Source organism: Triticum aestivum, chromosome 3A (assembly GCF_018294505.1).
Source record: "Triticum aestivum cultivar Chinese Spring chromosome 3A, IWGSC CS RefSeq v2.1, whole genome shotgun sequence".
In the NCBI taxonomy this organism is placed as follows: domain Eukaryota; kingdom Viridiplantae; phylum Streptophyta; class Magnoliopsida; order Poales; family Poaceae; genus Triticum; species Triticum aestivum.
The window spans coordinates 542,348,988-542,360,513 of NC_057800.1; positions in this window are offsets into that span (position 1 = coordinate 542,348,988).

An 11,526-nucleotide genomic window follows, 5' to 3' on the forward strand; every position below is an offset into this window, starting at 1 on the left:
GAACTCAACATCCCTGTCAGGTGGAACACCTGGCAATTCCTCTGGGAAGACATCCGGGAAGTCACGGACTACCGGAACGTCCTCAAGGTCTGGCAAAGGGCTGGCGTTAAGAGAATATAATTGTCGCTCGGCTAACCGGGTCAAGACATTGACTATCTTGCCCGAAGGATGAGTGAGTTGGACAGTCCTAGAGAAGCAATCAATTTTGGCATGATGAGCTGACATCCAGTCCATACCCAAAATGATATTAATATCTGAAAATTTGAGAGCTATCAAAGATGCAAGGAAAACAAGTCTATCGACTTGGATTTCATTTCCATAACTTACCCTGGAGGTCTGCCATCTAGAACCGGGAGTAGAAATTTCCATAGTGGATGGCATGTCACAGAATGCGGTGTTATGCAAACGAGCATAGTTCTCGGATATAAATGAATGAGAGGCTCCTGTATCGAAAAGAACAGATGCCGGGTGGCAATTAACAAGGAGCGTACCGAGAACGACGTTGGGATCCTCTTGAGCTTCTTCGGCAGAGATACAGTTGACATGGCCACGTGTAGCGGTGGCCGGCTTGGCGTGGAACACTTTCCCTGTCGGCTTGCCACGGCCAACAGCTTTAGCAGATTGGTTGGGGTTGGTCTGGGGACACTCACGCATATAGTGGCCAGATTCCCCACACTTGAAACAAGTCACGGAACTGGTACGTGGAGGAGCATTGTTGGTTGGACCCCCATAGGGCTTGGCTGGAGCAGACTGTTGAACAGGGCGAGGCGCCTGGAAAGATGGCCTCGGTGTGAACCTGGGTGGCAGGGCGGTGTTGGGCACCCACACGCGGCGCTTCTGAGGACCAGCACCGGATGAGGAACCCATGTCACGGCCATGCTTGCGTGTTGCGTCATAATCAGTCTGACCAGTTTCAGCACTGATGGCCTTGTTAACAAGTTTCTGAAAGGATGTGCACTCATGCAGACGGAGGTCGCGGCGAAGCTCAGGACTAAGTCCCTTACGGAACCTTGCTTGCTTCTTGGCATCAGTAGAAACTTCCTCAGTTGCATATCGTGCGAGGTTACCAAACTCCCTGCTGTAAGCATCCACAGAGAGTCGGCCTTGGGTGAAATTGCAAAATTCCTCACGTTTACGGTCCATGAGACCCTCCGGAATGTGATGTTCACGGAAAGCCTCGCTGAATTCAGCCCAAGTAGTGACATGGCCCGCTGGGCGCATAGCTCCATAATTCTCCCACCATAGACTGGCGGGGCCTTCAAGATGATATGCAGCAAAGGTGACCTTGTCAGCCTCAGCTACTAGCGCGGAACGCAGCTTGTGAGAGATACTGCGAAGCCAGTCATCAGCGTCGAGAGGCTCGACGGAGTGGTGGAACGTGGGTGGATGTAATTTGATAAAATCACTGAGTGACACCACGTTAGTCCTCTGATGGTGTGCGGTGTTCTGTTCAATACGCTCCAACAAACGGTTGGTCTCCCGCTTGTTTCTTTCGGCTTCCATCATAACCTCGGCTAGGGAAGGAGGATGAGGCAGATTTGCATTCCTGACTTCACTGCCTTCGGCCTGCTCTTGAGGAGCAGGGTTAGTGTGCGTGTTGACCATCCTAGGTAAACAAGACAACGATTTAGTCAGAATGATAAAATTCCGACATAGGATACAGAATGTAAGGAATAACTCGAAATGCAAGATGATCATCCGTATGACATGGTAGATACAGAAACTGCTTCTTTATTCCATCGTCATACACACCATACAGGGTTTAGTACAAGACCAAACAAAGTACTATTACGGTGAAAAGAGGATTACATCTCATCAGAGGCATCCCAAGCTCCTATACATTATTTTTCTACACCTCCGGAAGGCGATACAACTAGGTCATATCCCACGAGTCACGCAGGACGATAGACGACACAGCTAACACGAACTAGTGATACTACCACTAACTCAGACCGATCCGTAGTAGTCCTCATAGAAATCACCTCCATAGCCTGGGAGCTCAACATGATCATCCGGAAACAGACGATCTCGCGGAGCTTGTGGACCATAGGGACTAGGATGAGGTCTTGGACCAACAGACGGTGGCCTGCGGGGACCGCGAGGTGGGGTGATGCCTCCTACATCACGCCAACCCATCACGTCTGGCAAAGCAGATCTCACAGGATAGAGATCGCGCATATCCGAATATCCAGCTTGCACCGCCGGTGCAAACCGAGTCAATGTGGCCCAATGGTCAGCACGGGTATTGAAGAGCTCTAACCTCAAGGCCCGATTTTCACGGTCCTTATCCTCGAGCATCTCAGCAGTGGTGCGAGTCCGTGAATCCTCCTGAGTGGGGTCAGCATAGATAGCCTGAAGATACCCTTGTGCTCCCGGAAGTGATCCTGGCATATACCGGAAATCAGAGTCCCGAAATAGGCCAGATCTGACTCGCATGATGGTCATCATAGAGTAGGCGGCGTCCTGCACAGCCATCTCAATAGTAACCCCGAGTCCATAGGAGCAGTGAAGGGGCTCGGTGGACCCAGGATAAGATGGAAATATCCTGACAGTGCAGAGATACTGGCTTTGATTAAAGTCTCGGAATTGCTCTTCGACCGTGTACTCAGGATACCAACGGTATCCAGCCTCAGTCATTACCCTGACCAACATGGCGGTATGGCCGGGTACATCTAGGCATCGAGTCAGGCGAACCACTTGATTGAGGTCGCGAGTGGCCATCTGAAAACATAATCATAATGCAAAGGCATTAGAATTTCTAGCAAAATTTCGGCAGCATAACAGCTGTAAATGCTCAAGAAGGATTTTGAGACATTTGACAAAGGATTACATACACACTCAACATCATCATATCAAAGTTCTGAATCCATCCTAACAACATAACGTGGTAGTAGAACTGAACTAGGCTTGTATCCATCAAACCTATAAGGTACTACTGATTAGTAACACGTGATCCTGATAGAGAGAATAGATCCTAATTCCTTAACCCCCGGTGGAAGAATAGACTGACTCAGATCAGAATGTCATAAGATAAAGGAGTAAAAAGAGCCTTACGTTCCAACCCACAAACAATTCCCCTACATATAACTAAAGAATTTCTAGACTCAACATCGACCAGTTTGGCTTGGAGAACCTACAGGCAGTCCGGCTCTGATGCCAACGCTGTCAGGACCCCGACTCGATGTCACATCGATCTAGCCGGTAACACCTCATATCACTTTGCGGCCTCACGCACGGTATCCCCACGGGTGTCGCCTTACCTTTGCCCGGGACCGTTTGCGCCTTTTGGCTCACGTATATGATAGTGTCGCTAGCATCCATATGATAAGGAGCCCGGGCTGACATGACTAGTCGTAAACCCAAAGTGGCACAGACTTACAGGGACAGGCATCCATGACCCAGCTTCGAACGTGTCGGTCATCAGCAAGTGGGTCCGGGCTGTAGCACTGGGCTAGCAGGACTCCGGTAAACCGGGCTGTAGCGGGCTAACAGGACTCCGGTACTCAATGCGTGACATTTCCCCGAAGGGACAGACACAGGAACGAAGAAGGACACATGCCGGCCAGCCTAAGTGTTCCAGAGCAGTAGCAAGCTACCATGGCTCAGCGGTAACACTAGGAGACATTTCCCGGTAAGAGAGGCTACTAAAGATAAACAACTAGATAGTCAGATCCCACACATACCAAGCATTTCAATCATACACACAATATGCTCGATATGTGCAAATACAACGAAGCATCACAACATGACTCTACGACACAAGTACTTTATTTAAGGCTCAGGGAGCCATACATAACATACACAAAGGTACGGGTCTCACGACCCAGCATTCAAGTCATACAGTCATACAAACCAGCAGCGGAAGTAACTTGTCTGAGTACAGACAACTAGTAAAATAAAAGAGGCTTGGAAAGCCTAGCTATACTACATGGTCCTTCACAAGCTCAGGATCACCACCTGGGCCTTTAGCCTACTCGTTGATGTCAACGTCTACGTAGAACCCATCAGAAGGGGTTGCAGCGTCTTCTGTAAAAAATGTAAATTATAGCAACATGAGTACAAAGGTACTCAGCAAGACTTACATCAGATCCTACATACATGCATATTATCAAGAAGGGTTGGTGGAGTTGTTGCAGCAAGCCAGCTTTGACTCTTGGCTAGGCTAACCTACGAGACTCCAACTTGAAATGGTTTTGCGCACACGAGTCCACTACTCACCAATTCAATACACTACCGAGGATCCACCTCCGTCTTCCTACAGAAGACCCATCCTCGGCACTCACGCTTATCTTGAGGCTTTTAGCAGTTTCCATTTACTTGTCTATGAACTGTATAGGCAACCAAGTAGTCCTTTACCGCGGACGCGGCTATTCGAATAGATCATGATAACCCTGCAGGGGTGTACTTCTTCATACATGTTTCCACCACTTAGCGTCTGCACACGACATGTGCTCGGCAGACTTCAAGCGAAAGCCGACGTGGGTGTAGACCACGACCTACCTAAACACTTAAGCCTCTAGTCCAGGTTTATCGCCTATCCAGGTTCCATCCGCAGGGAGTCCGGCCGAGGTTTCCCATACGGCCCCGAACGATGTGAACAGGGTTCCCGAGATACCTAACGGGTATTCGGTACACCCGGCCACGTACCTACCGCATCACAGCCCACCCCTACGGTCAGCGCTGTCCACGGCCTCCAGTAGGCTACAAACACCAGAAACTACTTGCAACTCCTGGACAGAGAGCTAGGGTGAATAAGAAGTCGAGCGGGGTCATATTTCAGGGCCCAATGCATGGTAGTAGCTGTATCTTAAATCACACATACAGATCTCAGTGCTTAAGGTCGGCTTCAATGAAACAACCCACCATGTACTCCTACATGGCCTCTCATCGATACCTTTACCAAATCGTGTTCACCACACCACTCTCATTACCGACATAATCATTTCACTCTAGCCCATCACCCAGATGAACCAGACCTGACACGACTCTAAGCATAGCAGGCATAGCAAGGTAGGAACAACACATACATATGGCTCAATCAACTCCTACACATGCTAGTGGGTTTCATCTAGTTACTGTGGCAATGACAGGTCATGCAGAGGAAGTGGGTTCAACTACCGTAGCACACAGCAGTTTGAAACGCGTTGTCTTAATGCAGTAAAAGAGAGCAGGAGCGAGAACATGGGATTGTATCGATATGATCAAATGGTTGGTTGCTTGCCTGATGGTTCGATGCACTGATACGGTTCTTCGTTAGGGTAGTCACGGTACTCCTCGGAGACAGAACCTGTCGCAAGGGACACTGATACACAACCATCACCAAACAATGTGCAACAATATGATGCATGCATGAAACATGGCAATATGAGTGTGTTGGGCTAATGCAACTAAAACCAGAAGGGTTTGAACCAATTTGAATCAAAGATTCAAATTTCAAACTCAAACATGGCCTTTTAAAGTGCTTTTCCTTGTTCTGCATTAAACATCAGGTTAACTTGTTTAATCATGCATGAAAATAGTACAGATGGATAGATTGGATTTTTCTGATCATTTTTCATATATAATTTGTCTGATTTGGAGTTACAGAATAAAAGTTATGAATTTTTGAAGTTTAAATTATATTCTGGAATTTCCTATATTAGAATAATTCCAGAAAATCATTATTGCGTCAGCCTGACGTCAGTGTGACGTCAGCAGGTCAACGGAACACGTCAGGGTCAAACCTGACAGTGGGTCCCGCATGTCAGGGTGATTAATTTAATTAAAGTTTAATTAAAACTAAACCTGTTTAATTAACAGAGCTGGGCCCCACCTGTCATTGACTCAGGGGAGTCAACCAGGGCCCACCCGTGGTCAAAGTCAATGCCAGCGGCGCCGGCGTTTAGCCGCCGGCGAGCCCGACGCGGCGGCGGGAGTGGTTTTGGCCGTTTCGGCCACCAAATGGGTCGCGGAGACCACCGGAGTGGAGCTGAGGACAAGCCGCAGCTCTTGGTGGAGTCCGTTGGGGTCGGGGTGGCCGGAGTTGGCGCCGGCGACGACCTTGGCGGCCACCGGGGTTCGGCCGAAGATGAACTTGGCGCTAGAGGGGTCGGTGAGGCTCGGGGAGTGGCTAGCTAGGTGCTGCGGGACTCGGTGAGTAAGATGGACACCAGCTTGTGGCCGGAGGGTGGCCGGAAGCACGTCGGCGACGAGATCCGCGGCGGTGCGGGCGTGTGATCCTCGTGCGGTGGCTACACGGCTCGGGAATGAGAGAGGGAGGGTCGGAGGAGTAGCTAGGCTCACAGCGCTCCCGTAGAGGCCACCGGCGGGGTCGGGGACGAGCTGAGGCGGCGACGGCGTTGAAGGGGATCTCCGGCGACGGCGAGCTCGGGCGAGGTCGGTGCGGTGGTCTCGGGCCGCTCGAGCACACGGGGCTCGGCTAGCTCGATGAAGTGGACGGCGGCGAAGCTCCTGGACACGGTGGCACGGCGTGGGGTGGACGGAGGGCGTGGCTACGGCGAGGGGGTGGCGGCGATGGCGTCGGCCATGGCTGGGGCGTGCGAGGGGGAGGAGCTGGAGAGGAGAGGGGGTGTCTGGGGGGTTCGGGGGAGAGAGGGAGGCCGGTTCACGGCGTTAGCCGGGCGAGGGAGGCGGCGAGGCGGCGAGCAGGTGCGTGGCACCCATGCGGTGCTCGCCGTCGAGCACCTGCCTGCCTGCCTGGCCGGCAAGCAGCTCGCTGGCGCGGTGCTGGGCTGGGCCGGCAGGTGGGCCGGGTGCTGGGCGACAGGTAAGCCTTTTCCATTTTCTTCTGTTTTCTGTTTTTTAATACTTCTGCAACTTTGTTGAATTTAATAAAATACTTAGGCAACTCCAAAAATCACCAAACTACTCCTGGTCCATAGTTGGATTATTTCCAACATGAAACATTTTAGTTTGGAGATATTTGAGCATTTAAATATTTTATATAATTTTAAATGCCCAAATTCAAATATTTATGATTTAATTCAAAAACCCTAAGCTGGCCTAGAAAAATGTGCACCACTTTTGGCAGAGGTTCTGAACCAAGACAAAAATGATGGGCATTTTAGAAGGGCATTTCAGGTTCATTGAAAATTATTTTTAGTAGCCCTAGTTGGTTTCAGAGGGGGCTGGGGGTTCTATCATCCCCATTTCAGGTTTCTGGTGAAAGAATAAACATGATGCAACACTCTAATGCATAACTAGCTAGGGTGTGACAACTTCGGCCCTAGTGACAAGCATTAAGCATAGCAACATCATAGCAACATCAATCTCAGAACATAGTGGATACTAGGGATCAAACCCTAACAAAACTAACTCGATTACATGATAAATCTCATCCAACCCATCACCGTCCAGCAAGCCTACGATGGAATTACTCACGCACGGCGGTAAGCATCATGAAATTGGTGATGGAGGATGGTTGATGATGACGATGGCGACGAATCCCCCTCTCCGGAGCCCCGAACGGACTCCAGATCAGCCCTCCCAAGAGGTTTTAGGGCTTGGTGGCGGCTTCGTATCGTAAAACGTGATGATTTCTTCTCTCCTATTTTTTCTCCCCGAAAGCAGATATATAGAGTTGGAGTTGGAGTCGGGAGGTCTCCAGGGGGCCCACGAGGTAAGGGGGCGCGCCTCCACCCTCGTGGACAGGGTGTGGGCCCTCTGGTCTTCATCTTTGGTGAGGATTTTTTATTATTTATTGTAAGATATTCCGTGGAGTTTCAGGTCATTCCGAGAACTTTTGTTTTCTGCACATAAAACAACATCATGGCAATTCTGCTGAAAACAGCGTCAGTCCGGGTTAGTTCCATTCAAATCATACAAGTTAGAGTCCAAAACAAGGGCAAAAGTGTTTGGAAAAGTACATACGACGGAGACGTATCATAGATTTACAATGAACTACTCACGCATCATCGAAGAGGCATCAATGAGGATGATGAACCCCTCCGTGATGGTGTCTAGATTGTTTATGTGGTTTCTGAAAATTGTGGCGGCTGGAATTGATTTTCGTCGACTCCCCTAGGGTTTCTAGAATATTGGGGTATTTATATAGCAAAGAGGCGGCGTGGGAGGCCACCGAGGTGGGCACAACCCACCAGGGCGTGCCTGGGCCCCCAAGCGTGCCCAGGTTGGTTGTACCCCCTTCGGGGCACCCCTCTGGTACTTCTTTGGCCCAACGTGTGTCTTCTGGCCCAGAAAAATTCTCCAAAAAGTTTCGCTGCATTTGGACTCCGTTTGGTATTGATTTTCTGTGAAGTTAAAAACAAGCAAAAAAACATCAACTGGCACTGGGCACTATGTCAATAGGTTAGTCCCAAAAAATGACATAAAGTTGCTATAAAATGATTGTACAACATCCAAGAATGATAATATAACAGCATTGAACAATCAAAAATTGTAGATACATTGGAGACGTATCATGGCGCCTCCTTCTGCCATGTTTAGGTGCGGGGGAAAGGCATGGGAGGGAGGCGCCCCCTTTTCCTTTCTCGCATGAGAAGGGAAAGGTGGGAGGGGTAAGCCCTCCCCCTTTCCTTGCCTAGGGTTGGACGGCCAGGGAGAGGGGCGCAGAAGCCCCATGTGGATTGGTATGTCCCCTCCTTGGCCCATTAAGCCCATACACGTACCCAGGGAGTGTCCGGAACCCCTTCTGGTGACCCGATGACTACCCGGTGCATCCCGAAACTCTTCAGGTGTCCGAATACCATTGTCCTATATATCAATCTTCACCTCTCGACCATTTGAAGACTCCTCGTCATGTCCATGATCTCACCTGGGACTCCGAACAACATTCAGTCACCAAATCATAAAACTCATATAACAATATATCATCAAGGAACGTTAAGCGTGTGGACCCTACAGGTTCGAGAACTATGTAGACATAACCGAGACACTTCTTAGGTCAATAATGAATAGCGGAACCTGGTGTGATGCCCTTGATTCAATCATACACTAATCATACACGCAAATGTGTACGATCAAGATCAAGGACTCACGGGAAGATATCACAACACAACTCTAGACACAAATTAAAATAATACAAGCTTTATATTACAAGCCAGGGGCCTCGAGGGCTCGAATACATAAGCTCGAATACACAAGAGTGAGCAGAAGCAACAATATCTGAGTATAGACATAAGTTAGACAAGTTTGCCTTAATAAGGCTAGCACAAAAGCAACAACGATCGAAAAGGCAAGCCTCCTGCCTGGGAGCCTCCTAACTTCTCCTAGTCGTTTGCGGCCTTCATGTAGTAGTAGGCATCCTCCGGGTAGTAGTAGTCATCAGTGGCGTCGTCTGGCTCCTGGGACCCGTCATCTGGTCGCAACAATCGGGTATGGGGGAAAAAGAAGTAGCAAAGCAACCGTGAGTACTCATCCAAAGTACTCGCAAGACTTACTTCAGATCTAAACTAAGTATGCATCTGTATCAAACGAATGGGTTGTATCTGTGGACTAAACTGCAGAATGCCAGAATAGAGAGAAGGCCTAGTCCTGTCGAAGACTAGCATCTTCTGGAAACCACCATCTTGCAGCAACAGGATGGAGTAGAGTAGCATAAAGTAAAGTAGTAGAAGTGTTATCAACCTCGGCCAGAGATCCTTTCTCGACTCCCTGCGAGAAAGCAATCTCAGAGCCATACTATCCATTTCTCATCACAATCCATTTCTCATATCCATTATCCAGTTCTAGTTGTATCGATCGGGATACAACTCCAAGTGTCCGTTACCGTAGGACAGGCTATCGATAGATGTTTTCTTCCCTGCAGGGGTGCACCAACTTACCCACCACACTTGATTAACTCCGGCCGGACACACTTTCCTGGGTCATGCCCTGCCTCGGCCAAACAATACGCCGCAACCTGATCTAGGCTTAATAGAGAGGTCAGCACGCCAGACTAAACCTATGCCCCAGGGGTCATGGGCCATCTCCCCGGGAACTCCTGCACGTTGCGTACGCGGCCGGTGAGCAGACCTAGCTACCTCCTTCAACAAGGTAGGTGCTTACCAGTCCAACTGGGCGCGCGCCGCTCAGTCGCTGACGTCTATTAAGCTTCGGCTGATGCATACGACGCAGAACACCCATACTATGCCCACGTGATGGTTAGTGCTATCAGGCCAGAGGCCCCTCGGATCAAATATCCAAATTGTAGTGGATTAGGAGCACGCGGTAACGAGCAGAGACTCACGATCGATGTGACCCCGTCGCCCCATCTCGAGTACTTGCGGCAAGGGCTAAGAATGCCCGGCCATGCCTTGTAACTATCTCGCGGGCACCTTCCAGGTCAACCCGACTCCACATCACTCGCTATTAAGCTCGCGCGGGTACCCCTCAGGGCCGACCCGTCTTAGTAACATGGCTCAGTGCAAAGTCATAGTAACCATAGTAACTGTGTGTCTAACACCAAGGGGGAAACCCGAGGGATCACCCCCGGTGAATTCCACTCGATGTTGTCATCAAGGTGAACGTAAGAGGATCCACCCTCGAGGTTCACATTTGATGGGTTGCATGACAGAGCCGTAATGGAAGTGGTTAAGGAGGAAATCACCCTCGATGACCTCGACCGTATAGCTACACTACAGAGATCTCATCAGGAGTGATGTATGAGGTTCCACCCTCGGCACTCGATGGTAACTCTGCAGAGTCGAGCAACAAAAGGGGGAAAGTGATGTACGGTGTCGGGGCCTGGACGTCGATCACGTTGATCGAATCATCGATCATAAAGCGGGGCAACTGTGACAAGGTGGGGGGTCACTGATGGATCACTAACCAACCTATACTAAGCAGTTTAGGATAAGCAGGTAAGGTATGAAAGCAGGTAACAACAATAGGCTATGCATCAGAGTAGGATCATACAGAAAGCAGTAGTAGTTCTAATGAAAGCATGAGAGGGAAAGAAATGGGCGATATCGGAATGCTCAAGGGGGGTTTGCTTGCCTGGTTGCTCTGGCAAGGAGGGGGGTCGTCATCGACGTAGTCGATCACAAGGGCAGCATCGGTCTCGGGGTCTACCGGAGAGAAGAGGGGGAAGAACCAGTAAATATAAAGCAAACAAAGCACCACAAAGCATAACATGGCAATAAGATGTGCCAGGTGTGACCTAACGCGGTAGGAGGGGATACCGGTGAAGGGGGGAAACATCCGGGAAAGTATCCCCGGTGTTTCGCGTTTTCGGACTGATGAACCGGAGGGGGAAAGTTGCATGTTCGCTATGCTAGGGATGCGTGGCGGACGAACAGGCTGTGTATCCGGATGCGTCTCGTCGTTCTGAGCAACTTTCATGTACAAAGTTTTTCCATCCGAGTTACGGTTTATTTATTATGATTTTTTAAAGTTTTTTAAAGAATTTCTGGAATTAATTAAATGTTTAGATTCGAATTATCCAGAATAGTGACTGGTGACATCATCATGGCAGCACCATGACGTCAGCAGGTCAACTGACCTGTTGACCGGTCAAACCTGACATATGGGGCCCATTGACTAGGTCAACTGCATAGTCAGTAAGTCCAGTCAGCAGTCAACCACCCT